This window comes from Microtus oregoni, unplaced genomic scaffold (assembly GCF_018167655.1).
Source record: "Microtus oregoni isolate MIOR12 unplaced genomic scaffold, Mior012 000014F_ref0000157, whole genome shotgun sequence".
NCBI lineage: Eukaryota > Metazoa > Chordata > Mammalia > Rodentia > Cricetidae > Microtus > Microtus oregoni.
Genome location: NW_024543073.1, coordinates 7,248,264 through 7,262,037, shown reverse-complemented (window position 1 = coordinate 7,262,037; position 13,774 = coordinate 7,248,264).

Sequence of the window (13,774 nt, the reverse complement as noted above, 5' to 3'; positions counted from 1 at the left end):
TGAATGCTCACCTTAGGAGACCTGGATAGAGGTGGGCAGTCCTTGGGCTTCCCACAGGTCAGGGAACCCTGATTGCTCTTCGAGCAGATGAGGGGGGGGGACTTGATCGGGGGAGGGGGAGGGAAATGGGAAGCGGTTGTGGGGACGAGGCAGAAATCCTTAATAAATAAATAAATTTTTTTTTAAAAAAAAAGAATCTTCATTCAACCTCAATAATTAGAAGAGACTCAGACAAAGTCTCCTCCTTGTGGCTTCCTACCTAGCAGAATCCTTCTCATCTTTTTGTTGTTCTGCTTGGCAGGGAATATTTAACTCTTCAGTAGCAACACTGGCCCATAATACAGAGTGAATGGGGAGCCAGTGAGATGGGGGCACATCCACTGCTTGCTCACCTGGCCAGCAGCATCTTCAACAGGTTTGGGTGGAAAGGAATGAGAACGAGACCCATATGTACACAGACTAGCAAGTATTTCCTACAAGATGCCAGGAAAATCTACTTAGGGTCCATAAGGGCCACTTCTTCATTTTCTGCAGGGTGAAGGGAGTTCCTAAGGAAGGCATTTTTCAGATTTACAAAAAGTTGTGATCAAAAGAAATTTGTCCAGTAACTCAACTCCAAAAAATATTGAATTTAACTCTAAAATTACCAGCCTTCAAGCCCCGCATTATTTAAAAAAGAATATGAAACAATTACTACTCAATAAGAAGATAATACTTCAATAAAATGGAAAGTAGAAATGTGCATTATTGTCCTTTTTCTTGGTAAAGTATGAATAAAGATTATATATTAATATATATATTAAGCAGTTTCATACTATGACAGGTGAGAATAGAATATGGCAACCTGAACTGAAGATTCTTTGGAAAACCACTCTAGGCCTGAACTTAATTTGGATCAGCATCACTGATGTTCATTGGTATAGAGGGATGATTCAGACACCGGGATAACAGGCGTTTCCAAGATCACGCCTAGGTGTACTCCTTGGAGAACTCCCAGAAAACATTAGTTATACTTACGGTTATGATTTATTATAACAATCAGTTTTAATGAAAAACTGAAAAGACATGCAGGCACCAACCTTTCAAGACTCACCTCATATAATGGAGTAAAACGACTGTGACTCCTCCATTTGTGGGTTGCAATAGTGTGCTGTAAAGTCTTCACCTGGGAAGCTTTTTTCTAGGGAATACTGCTAAAATTCAGTATCCAGATTTTCCATTGTGAGTAATCACCATCTCCTTCACCCAGGAACCTATGATGCACCAGTCCATAGCTGGGAGGAAAGTGGGTGGGAGGCAGAAGCCATAGTGTCTCTGCAAGTGGTTTGGGCACAGAGAGCCGTACCTGATGTATAGTTAATGGTGAGAAAGAACCCGCGTGAAATAAATCCCCAAACACCAACTTATGGCCATTCTTTCAAATCAACCTTTCTAAATTCAACCATCAGCCCTGAGCAACTCTGTTCTGTATACAAGGTACATCTTAGAGTAATTATCTTACTTTCTTCACTCTTGAGGAAGAGGTTTTCTAATTAAATTTCAATAGACTAATTTAAGTCCCTGATATACTCAATCAACGTTGGTATCTGAAAAGGCTGGTGACCAAATGTGATTTCTTCTTTTGAGTTTATGTGTTTTTAAATGAAAATGATAAACTGTACTTAATATTACCTCTGTGTGGCTTGATAATATGTATAATTAAAAAGCTGAGGTAAGAGCTAAACTCATTTAATTAAATTTGAATGTGTTGTTCAAAACAAACAGTCCCCAAGTGCCCAGGAACTTCGGGATGCCGGGTTGTCTGCATTCTAGGCGTTAGTTGTTTCAAAGTTTGTTTTCCTCTTGATGAAGAACCAAAGAATTAAGTATCAGGATTGTGATTACTGTTTGCATATTTATCAATATGAAGAAAGATGTAATTTCTGTTTTACAAAGATGAGACAAAGATGACTTTTTCTTCCCAAATGTAGCCAAAAGAAAGCACAAAGAATGGCCAGTTGAGGGGAAATAGAGACAAGGGAGTTAGTTATCCAAGGGACTTCTATGGCCTAAGGAGGCAAAAATTAAGCATCAAAAATTAACAATGTAAATGTCAGAAAATGCAAGGTAAACCTAGGGTTGTTACCCTGTGGCCATTTCATTGAAATTAGAACAGTAAATATCTTCCAAGTCATTTCTGGATGGAAATGAGATTTGTGTCACTTTAGCTAAGCTAGTCACAGAATAGTTAAGGCCAGAGTGATTCTTGGGTTCTCCTGTCATATTTATGTTTATATGTCATATATGTTTTGATGGGATAGGAGACTTTCATGTCATTTATATTTATTTTATTTTCATGGCATCAAAGCTTTTTTTGTTTTAAATATTTTTTAATTTTAATTAAAACATAATTACATAATCTTCCCTTTCCATTTCTTTCCTCCTTCTGATCCCTCTTATGTCTTCTTCTCCAATCCTTCTTATGCCTAAATTCCTCTCAAGCTCATGACTTCTTTTTCTTTGATTATTGTTGCTATTTATCTATATAAACATAAAAATATAATCTACCAAGTCCTGTTTATTGTTGCTCCTGTGTATGTGATTTCAGAGTTCACCACTTGCTAATTATTCTTCAATATGATATGATTATGTAAGTTATCAGGCAGTGGTGAGTCTAGAAGCACATTCTTCCGGTGGATACCTCACTGGGAGCAACTGGTATCTTCTATGGTAGGAAACCACACTGTGGCCCTGGGAGAAACTGGTACCTATGTAGGAAACTTTAGACTGCAGTAAGGAGACTGTAGACACTAGCACTTCCTCTCTTTGTGAAATATTTGATTCATATAAACAAAACAGAGAGAGGGCTTTCAGTTAGTAAGACTTGCATAATGCTGTTTTGAAATGTTTTCCTTTATTCCTAGTAAGGGACTGATCTCTATTTTCAGCTTTTGAGTTATCATTGTTCTTATTATTTTATAGTTTCACATATGTACAGCTTGTATACTGACTACTGTGACCCCCCTGCCACCTCTGTCCACTAATACCACAAATAACTATCCTATTCATTTTGTTTTGTGATCCAGCCAGACTAGTGCCATCTGTGTGACCATGGGTTTGGAACTATCTATTAAAGGCTGATGGATTAAGTAAGGTTACACAGCAGAGGACAGAATCTGCACATAGCCCATAGTTCATAGATAAAGGGTAGGGGCCCATAAGTCCCTCCCATTTCCTTGGTGATTGTTGATAGGACCAGTTTTGTGTGGACTCAGTGAAGGTAATAACAGTTAATGTGAGTTAATGATTACAATTTGTGTATGGAGCCTAGAGAATAGCTATTTTCTAAGCAGTGGAAATGAGTTTGAATATATTCTTTAACTGTGGTCTAAAATCATACCTAAACTGCTAGTTTGTTTGTGTGTATGTGTGTGTGTGTTATTGCAAGTACCAAACTAGATTGTTAAGACTTAACACACCACGAAACTTGAACCCATCCATCAGTTAGTGTTCCCCAAAGGGTAGGATATTTCAAGCTCTCTCGACATTTATTGACTCTCTTTGAAGTAGGAGGGACAGCTGTTAATGGCTTGAAATCTTATAAAGTTGGCAGTGAAGTAATCTTGAGTGCTACGATTTTATATACATCCTTCCTAAGTAATTTACAATCCATTAGTGTTTGAAAATCTTATTAAGGCATGAAGTACACAAAGTAAAATATGTAAATCTTGAGTCTGTGTCTCTTTTCTGACTTTTAATCAATAAAGACTAGTGTTGCCTGTTCTTTGACTTCACAGAGGCAAGATTATATCGCAGCGTGTCTTGTGTTCAGCTTCTTTGATTAGAATGTATTTTGCTTTTAATTTGTCAATCTTGGTGAAAATATCATTGGTTTCTTATTTTTCTTAAGATATGGTATTGATTTTGTAAATATATCATAATTTTTATGTTGAATATTTTTTATTGATTTTATTGAGCTCTATATTTTTTTTATTTTATTTTTTTTATTGAGAAAAGGAGAAAAAAAAAACAAGTTTCCACCTCCTCCCAGCCTCCCATTTCCCTCCCCCTCCTCCCCCCCTATGCCCCCTCCTCCCACCCTTCTCCCCCTCCCCCCACTCCTTTCCCCCTCCCTCTCCAGTCCAAAGAGCAGTCAGGGTTTTCTGCCCTGTGGTAAGACCTAGGACCTCCCCCAACCGTCCATATCTAGGAAGGTGAACATCCAAACTGGCTGGGCTCCCACAAAGCCATCACATTACGTAGGATCAAACCCCCGTGCCATTGTCCTTTGCGTCTCATCAGCCCTCATAGTTCGCCATGTTCAGAGAGTCCAGTTTTATCCCATGCTTTTTCAGTCACAGTCCATGGATGGAGATAGAGACAGAGACCCACACTGGAGCACTGGACTGAGCTCCCAAAGTCCCAATGAGGAGCAGAAGGAGGGAGAACATGAGCAAAGAAGTCGGGACCACGAGGGATGCACCCACCCACTGAGACAGTGGAGCTGATCTATTGAGAGCTCACCAAGACCAGCTGGACTGTGACTGAAAAAGCATGGGATAAAACTGGACTCTCTGAAAAATATTGAGCTCTATATTTTCCCTGCTCCCTTCCCTGCCTCTCCCTTCCCTTTAAACCCTCTCCTGTGGTCCTTATGCCCCCAATTTACTCAGGAGATCTTGTCTTATACTACTTCCCATGTAGATTAGATCTGTGTATGTCTCTCTCAGGGTCCTCATTGTTGTCTAGGTACTGTGGGATTATGATTTGTAGGATGGTTTTCTTTGCTTTAGGTTTAAAACCACTTATGAATGAGTACATATGATAATTGTCTTTCTGGGACTGGGTTATTTCACTCAATATGATAGGATATATCATAATTTATATTTCCATGTCTCCTTAGTGGTTGATAGGCATGTGGGTTGTTTCTGGCTCGGTGATATCATGACTACAGCTTTAGTGTATATTTTTGCCCAGGTCTTCTTCTGGGTATGTGGATTAATTTCCTTCCGTTATAATCTTAGGAATGGAATTTCTGTGTCAATCATAGCGTCCTCTTTTCTCTTCTGAGTTACTATTTCCCTGCTATGTCCCTCATTACTTCATTCTGTAAACCTGACTGAGATCGTGTGGAAATAAAGAAATGACAGACACTGAAGAAAGAACAGATTTACAAACGGAAAAGCTATAGTCCATCTGATGGAGGGCTCCACTATGCAACCCTTAAACTCAGTGTGTTTCCTGTGTGCAGTACAAGGAGGAGGAGGAGAAGTTTCTGCAGTGGAGCAATCTGAGGTTGCAGTCATTGTTCCTGCTGGTTTGCACACACACTCTTCAGCCAGCCATAGATAGTCTTTTCCACTTTTACTGGAGGAAAACTTTGCTGTTCCTCTCATCCTCAACAGGGGAAGGTTTTATCATCTTTATGGAACTGAGGTTTGGGGATTCCTGGCATGGCTCTGCCCATATCAACAATATACATTCACTCAGGACTTCTGCCCCAACAATTTCACCCAATACCTACCAATGTACAGAAATTACGATTATTCTCTATTCTAACCCTTGATACCTTTAGTCTTTTTAAGTTTATACTGGTGAATAGGTATCTTAATGTGGTTTTAGTTTATGTTTCTCTGATGAATATTAATATTATATATTTTGATATGTTTGTTGAACATTCAAATATCTTCTTTGTGGTATATTCACTTGAATATTTTTCTAGATTTTTTCTTTTACTTGTTAATTTTGAAGGATCTTTAGGTAGTCTAGACATAAGAGTTTTATTAGATAAATGTGTTGTGGCATGAATATTTTCTCATAGATAGTTGTTTGCATTTTTATTTCCTATTTTTTCCAACATTTTATTCTCCTGTTTTCCCTGAAAAATGTGAACATTTGTATTTAAGAGATAAAGATTACCATGAAATAGCAGGAAAATTAGAGTATAGGAGACCTGGAAAAATAATGGCAGAAGGTAGGAGAAAAGCAAAGGGAGAAAAAGCAGGAAAGGGGGAAAATGGTACCATGAAAAAGGATGGAATGTGTAGGTTTCTGAATATAGGAAGTAGACCCCTTTAATAAGGAGACAGCAACTAGTACACATGCCACTAACTTTCAGGGGTGTTTGCTGGCTCCTCAGATCGCAGATAGCTGCAAAATGGATATGCAGGTAGTAGAGATACAGACAGAAGAATGTTGAGAATGAAATTACACTGTGTTTTTGGTGGTTGGGCAGTAATTGGTCAGGAGTTAGGGTTCTGAATTAGACATGGCTGTGAGTTCTACTTCGTTCTTCACTAGCATTCCATCCTGGGAAAGAATGTTAAGTGCCTAGTTTTATAAGGGTAAAGTAGGAACAATGAAGTCTCTCCTTCATAGGTTAGTTTCAAAGACAAAAATGTTAGCATTGTTTTGTTTTTGACATACCATGGTGCTTGATACACACGGCAAGAGCTTCTACTACTATACCCTCTAGAAAAAGTGTTGGGAAAAAAATCAAATTTGATGTCAATGTTGTTAGGTCACTTACAGAAGCTGGCTTTAAAGACCCTCTACTAATAATGTTTGTGATGAAATGGATGTTGTAACAGATGTAGGAGGGAGGCTAACTTTTGTTTCTGGTTCAGAAAGTCACCATGACTATGGGACTTGTCATATGCATGTCAGTAAGTCTTCATCTTGCTTCCAGCCTCTGTTGACAGATGGCAGCCCTGATCTGAGAGCAATTCAGCTATGTTTGAAATGATGGTAGAGGTTGTTTTTCCAGTTTACTTCTGAAAGTAAACATCAACTTCTAAATATTTTCCCAGAAAGAATTGTGAGTTCCATCTGACCCACAAGCCCAGGAACTGGCTTATGGTTCCTGGGTGACCCATGCACCCCAGATAGTCTACTAAGAGTTTAGCTTGCCACCTACAAGACAAGCACTCCCTGCATAGGCGTGCAGAGGAATGGGAGGGGAGGTGGTGCCGAATCTCTCTAGTCATGCTCCAATGCTGCATCAACAACAATAAAAGGAGAACAGAGGAGCAAGTTGTTCCCTTGTGATGGGATGACACAGCTCTGGATGGATGTCTATCCGGGACTGAATGTGGGAGGAGAATATTACGAGCCCTTTCTCATCACTGGTGTCCTATTACCTGTCTGGAGAAGTACACTGGGTACATTTATATCACGGTGTCCTATTTTAAAAATGAAAAGAATTTAAAGGAAGAAAGGATCCCTCCTGGGGATTCAATAAGGAGAGCATGGGAGAATTATTTAGTCATAAAAAATCCATTTTAAAAGGCTCTTACAGACTCATTTCCCCGAGTTGTGTGTCATTCACATGGGGGCTGGTCCCAGATGCCGGTGCGAGGACAAAAATCTTTGATCAGCTGCTCATCGCCGAGTCTTCGTGAGTACAAAGAGTACGCCAGAGTGAGTACACACAAAAATGAAAGTTAAAAAATACTTTGAGCATTTTGTGACTAAACTGAAATCCAAGCAGAAGATGAACAGAAGAAAATCAGAAATACGATTAGAGCAGATACTCTGTCCTTTCAAGCTTGTGCCTCTAACTCTGAGGGGCATTGAGAGTAGGCATTTTGTATTTGAGGTATTTCAGTTGTAAAGATTTATGAAGCTAGCAGTTTATATGTCACGGCCTCCTTATTGAGCCTGCACCTTCGTATTGACTATATGCTCAAGTATCAAGAGATTCATTTGCCAGGGTCTTATTGAATATTATTTAGAACATCTATAATCTCTCAGGCTCAGCTGCCTAAGCTTAGCTAGTGGGGACACATAATGATGATTTTGAGAGATTCAGTAGCAATACACTATACATGGTTTTAAAAATGAATAACTACAAAGAGATGAGAAGCAATATTCCTAACAGTGTTGAAGATACAAGTCACATAGAAGAAACTCAATTCTTTTTGCCTCTGATTCATTTCAATTCAGTTTATTTACATAATGTTCTTTTCTAAAAATTTTAAGATAATCACCAAACATCATAGGCTTTTTGTTTAATTAAGTCTAGTCTACTTTGGCTTTAAAATTTGTGATTTTTCAAGATTAAAATTAGTCTCAGAGTAATGGAGTGCTTTCTTCTTACCGTGTTTCTTGGCAAACAGTATTTTATTGCTATAATCAGTTGCAATTTCTGTTTCTAATCCAAAATAAACAAAAAAGTTGCTGACTGCTTTTCTTTACACATCATAGTTTACAAAATAACAGGGTATTCGTCAAACTCCAGTGTCCTTTCTTCAGACTTTGATTAGTTTTCAATCTTGCAGAACTCCTGAGATCTGCAGTAACGATTCCCTGACTGTATGATGTACCATAATACTTTACTCTGCGTATATGCAATATAGTGGTTTATAGCAGGAGATGGTTTTTATTTATTAATTGAGATGTCATATTTCATGGTCTCCAAAACATTAAAGAGGGCAGAGGACATGAATTCATCACATTCTTGCATCTGGTATCAAATGCTAATCGCCAACTTGATTTGTTTAAATCATCTAAGTTTTGGGGGAGTCAAATGTCAAATGCTTTCTTTTTTTTTTTTTTTTTTTTTTGGATTTTCGAGACAGGGTTTCTCCATAGCTTTTGGTTCCTGTACTGGAACTAGCTCTTGTAGACCAGGCTGGCCTCAAACTCCCAGAGATCCGCCTGCCTCTGCCTTCCGAGTGCTGGGATTAAAGGCGTGCGCCACCACCGCCCGGCATCAAATGCTTTCTAACAGTGAGTTCTAATTGAACTCCTTATTTTATTGTGAAAAGTAACAAGAAACACGAATATGTAAATCCCATTGCCTGACTGATTCTATAGCAACACTGAAATCATATGGACAATGATAGTTCCGTGCTTTGAAAGAAAATGATCCTCAAAGGGAGTGGCAATATTAGGAAGTATGACTTTGTGGGAGATAGCATGTCGCCATGGGGGCAAGCTTTGACATCTCTTTTTGCTCAAACTTCCCTCGGTGTGACTGCCAGTGACTTCCTGCAAGATGTTGTACTCTCAGCTCCAGCACCACATCTGTGTGTACACTGCCATGCTCCCCGTTGTGATGATAATCAACTGAAACTCTGAACCTGTAAGAAAGCCACTGCAATTAAATGTTTTTTTTTTTTTTAACTTGCCATAGTCATGGTATCTCTTCATGCAATGAAAGCCCAAGCTAAGACAGACACTCAGGAGGCAGAGGTGCTGGGAAGGTAAGCAGTGGTAAGGGAGGGTGTCAACAGTTGAGACACCAAGTCGATTAGCGTAGACATCCAAAGAAAGGTTTAATCAAGAAGGTGGAGAAGTAATTCCCAGGATATATATGTGGATGATCAGAAGTGCACTCACAGAATCTCAGCTTGGAGAAACAGAACAGCCTTCCCTCCATGTGCCACAGGGAAATAGCATCCTCAGCAGACACGCCGTTAGAGAAGACATTAGAATGTGAGATGACCCCTTAATAGAAAGGCTGTAAATGAGTCGAACAGAAGAGAGAACCATGGGGAGAAAAAAATCCAGCAGGATTTCACTGAGCATGAGAACAATGAGAGTAGGATTTAAATCGGGGAGAGAAATGACAGAGAAACAACACGGTGAGATGTTGAAAGAATAAGAGAGAAAGGAAGCTTTGTCTTATGTGGTCCTCTGACAGGTGGTAAGGAGCACTAAAGTCCCCAACATTTACAACATCACCCAGCTGTCTTCTACCCACAGATGTTCACTCAGTGAGGAAGGTTGACTCTAGCTTGTAAGTATCTCTGAGAGTTCCACTATGGTACTCTAGCGTTCTTGAGATTTCAAACATCTACTACAAACAGCAGCATCTACTAATACTTGAAGACGTTGACGTTTTCTACATTATTCATCTGTTTCATAGAGTTAATATGACAGAATATAGCAAAGAAGGTTTGTTTTTCTCTTTCTTAAAAAGATGGGTTCTCATTTTATGTCGTTAGATTATAAAGTATTTTAAAAGTTTTAGAATGTAGCTCTAAGTATTTTACTAGTTAATGTAAAAATTTCAATGCTCTGAGGTAGGATTTGGTTTTTCACGTACAAATTTCTTTTCCTAGAAAGGATGGCTGACTTAAACACTGTAGTCTCCTTTTCTGTTCTCAAACACTATTTCTGGGATGTGACCACTATTCCAACCCATCATGCCACCAATTTTGGCAATAAAATCAAGAGTGAAATTATATTCTATGTAGATAATTCTATTTAAAGAAAGTATTCTTCAATAGATTGGGTCATTCTAGTGGCCTTGATAAAACAATACATGTACTGTACTTTTTTTCATGAATTTAAAAACAATATGTTGTTTTCAAATGTTAACATAAAGTAAACTGAGGTCTGCCTTCTCGTTTATAGAAGAAAGAATTCATTTTAGCTACGGTTGCAAAGAGATAAGAGTTCATCGACACCATAGTAGGAAGGAAGGGCAGCAGCAGGAGGCACCTGAAAACACACATCTTCCCATTGCACACATGGAGTTGATAGAGCAAACCAGACATGGCGTTAGGCTTTAAATCCTCAGATTCTGTCTCCAGAAAGGCCAGATGCCTTAAACTTCCACAGACAGCACCACCAACTGGGGACTACATGTTCAAAGGCCTGAGACTATGGGAGACACTTGTCTCTCAATCCATGACTAGTCATCAGGAGGCTCTCCTGTCTCCATGTACTTTTCTACAAAGTGTTTGTTTCATTTTTGAGATTATAATCACACCACTTCCCCTTCTCTATCCCTCCTCCATACCCTTCTACGTATCTATTAGTTGCTGCATTCCTTCCTTCAGAAGCTTACATGGTACCTTAAGGTACCATGAAATCCTGAGTCTTTGTTTTTTTATTTAACACTATCTGATAGGATTGCATGCTTGAGACCTAACATTACAAGGCTTATATGTGACATTTATGTGAGCACGAATTTTCATTGTAGTTTTTGTTATTTTGGCAGGGCAGATTTTAGTTTGAATCCAAATGTCCTAAGCTAGTATTTGTGACTAAAATTTAGCAACTGCGTCGTATGCTATCTTTGCAAAATAACAGTGTACTCCATAGAGACCAAAGCAGAGAGCACTGGCCGTTGTCTTCACAAGAAATGTGAAGGTTGATTGACTCCCAAAGGCTGTTACAACAAACTAAGACCAGAACCAACGTCTTATTTTGATTTATAGTTTCTAGTAAGTTAAGCCCAAGAGACTGATGAGGGTCACTAGCTTTAGTTAATTGCTTCTGTAAAACTTCCCATCTGTCAAAGAAACCCTTTCCTGTTGGCAAGATGGTAGTGAAAATTTACATGCGTGGACCATGAAGATGATGGCTATAATAACTATGGAGGTCTTTAGAAACCATTTGTAAAAGAATAAAATACACAGGTATGTTCGTATTAAAGTTACAGTACTGCAATTTGCCTGCATGTGCCCAAGTATCGGAAAGCATGATTTCCTGAAATAACTTATTGCATCAACAATATTAAAATGAAATTAAATACAAGCTTATTTATCTGTTTTATTAATCTACATATCTGCGAATCCCTGATCTATGATAGAAACTGAGTGAGATACGAGGGAGAAAAGTGTGAACAAGTTTAAACGAGTCTGTGATATGTGCGCTTATATGTAATCAGATAGGAAATTTGGCAGGAATGGGGCAAAGGCCTTGGACCTTCAAAGTTCCCCCAGATTGCTTTATGTAGTTCTCTGTTGACAACTTTCTAGAGAACACCTTCAGAAAAAAAGCAACGAACCAAAGAAAACTAAATATTAGCATCACTGAAACAAAAGAGACGCCAACATCAAACTGTAGACTTTCAGAAAGGCAAAGAAGCCATATTTATAAAGTCCTCTGGCAGTCAGAGCAAACTCTGTACCTCTGTGTGGGTCAGGCTGATCCACCACGTAGTATGCAATTCTGATAACTGGGAAAGATCATGGCGATGAATTTATTTCTACTAATTGTGTGGCTAGAGCCAACAGGCACCATGCTGTTGACCAGTAAACTATACAGTATTAAGCCCCTGAGTGCATGCTAGTTTTGCTTCTTCATGCTCAAGGCTGACTCTTCAAACTCCCTGTCCATTCTCAATACTATTCTGCATGCTTTGATGAATTTCTATTGTTTGTGTCTAGGTGTTGATTTATGTTGTTTTTGGCTCAGAACCCTGATAAGCACACAGCCCTTGAATTTATTATAAAAATGTACTGAGTATAGAAATCGAGATGTTGGAAATGCTTGGAGTTTTGTAGAATTTTTTTGTTTGTTTTTTCTGTTTTTTGTTTTGGGGGATTTTTGTTTGTTTGTTTCTCTGTACCTTTGGAGTATGTTCTGAAATTCGCTCTGTAAACCAGGCTGGCATTGAACTCTCAGAGATCCACCTGTCTCTGCCTCCCAAATGCTGGGATTAAAGGCATACACCACTGCTGCCTGGCCAGTTTTCTAGAATTTAATTGTCCTATCAGTAGTAAATTTAGTTGAAAAAGGCAAAAGAAAAATTAAATTTTATTTCAATGACTTTTAAATATATATATAGTATTGAACATATATAAATGTTTAAATATATACTATATCTAAAATATATTATGTATAAGTATTATATATGTATATATTATATTTACCTATATATGTAACAGAATAAGGGTAGCAGAGGGAAGAGTCTCTTGAGATGGCCCTGGCAAACTTAACAAAGCTCTCGATGCAGAGATAAAGATAGAGCTTGCATGTAATTATTCCCCTTTGACTGTTCAAGCTTGTAGGCTTAAAATGGACTCCTAATGAGAGTGGTTTGCTTTGCAATTAATTAAGAGCATGAAATTAAAAACTGAATGCCTATCCCTCTGGAGAATATTCTTTATAAGTACTTTTTAACTTCTCTGTCTTGATGTGAACTCTCTCCTTCCCTCTCTCCTCCCCTCTCTGTCTTCTCCTTCTACTTTCTTCTTTCCTCCACCAAAAAGAGAATGAACTCTGATCCCTAAGAGACTACTAAGAGAAGCATTCTTCTTAACATCTGAGCAATCCTTTATCTAACTGTCTTTAGTGCCTCGAGTTTACCGGTGGTTTCTGATATAAATGTTTGAAGGCAATCACAAGGGGGAAGAAAGAAAGAAAAGGAAGATAAAAATGTCCAGAAAACATTTGGCACAAATGCTCTTGTCCTCTAAAAGTCATTTTTCTTTGTTGTAGTGTAAGAGTGAAAGAGAGATACTGAGAGACACAGAGAGACAGAGATAGACAGAGACAGAGGAGAGTGGGAAGAAGAGAGGAAGATATGAATATGCATGAAGTTCTTATGAGTAATTATTTCAGAGACAGAACACACCTGAAAAGTTGAGAAAAATAGAGAGTTGTCAAAACAACAGTTTCAGAAGCTTAGTGTTCATGCTTTGCCCCCAAGCCCTTCTACCATCAAAACACATCTGTCTCTATTCTGCCCTCACCTTTCAAACCTCAGTTTTAATCACATGCTTCAGAATTAGTGTTCTTATGCTGTCTTCTCTGCTAATAAACTATCTGCTCTTTGTGGGGTGATTTCTAGTAAAACAGGTTGTATCTAGAACAGCCATGCATTGTAACGTGTTTAGTGACTTGCCCTGTGGTTATCTTAGCATGATGAGAAGAAATGGAATCTAAAAGTCTTCACCATGTTAGTTTGAATGCATCTGCAGTATTATTTCCAGCTTCAACAAATGTGATGACTGGCAAACAAAAATGTGAAATAATAGTCAAGAAGAAAATGGGGCAGCAATATGAAAGCTGAGAAAACTACATGTTAAGACATGATGCCTGAATGTGTATGTGT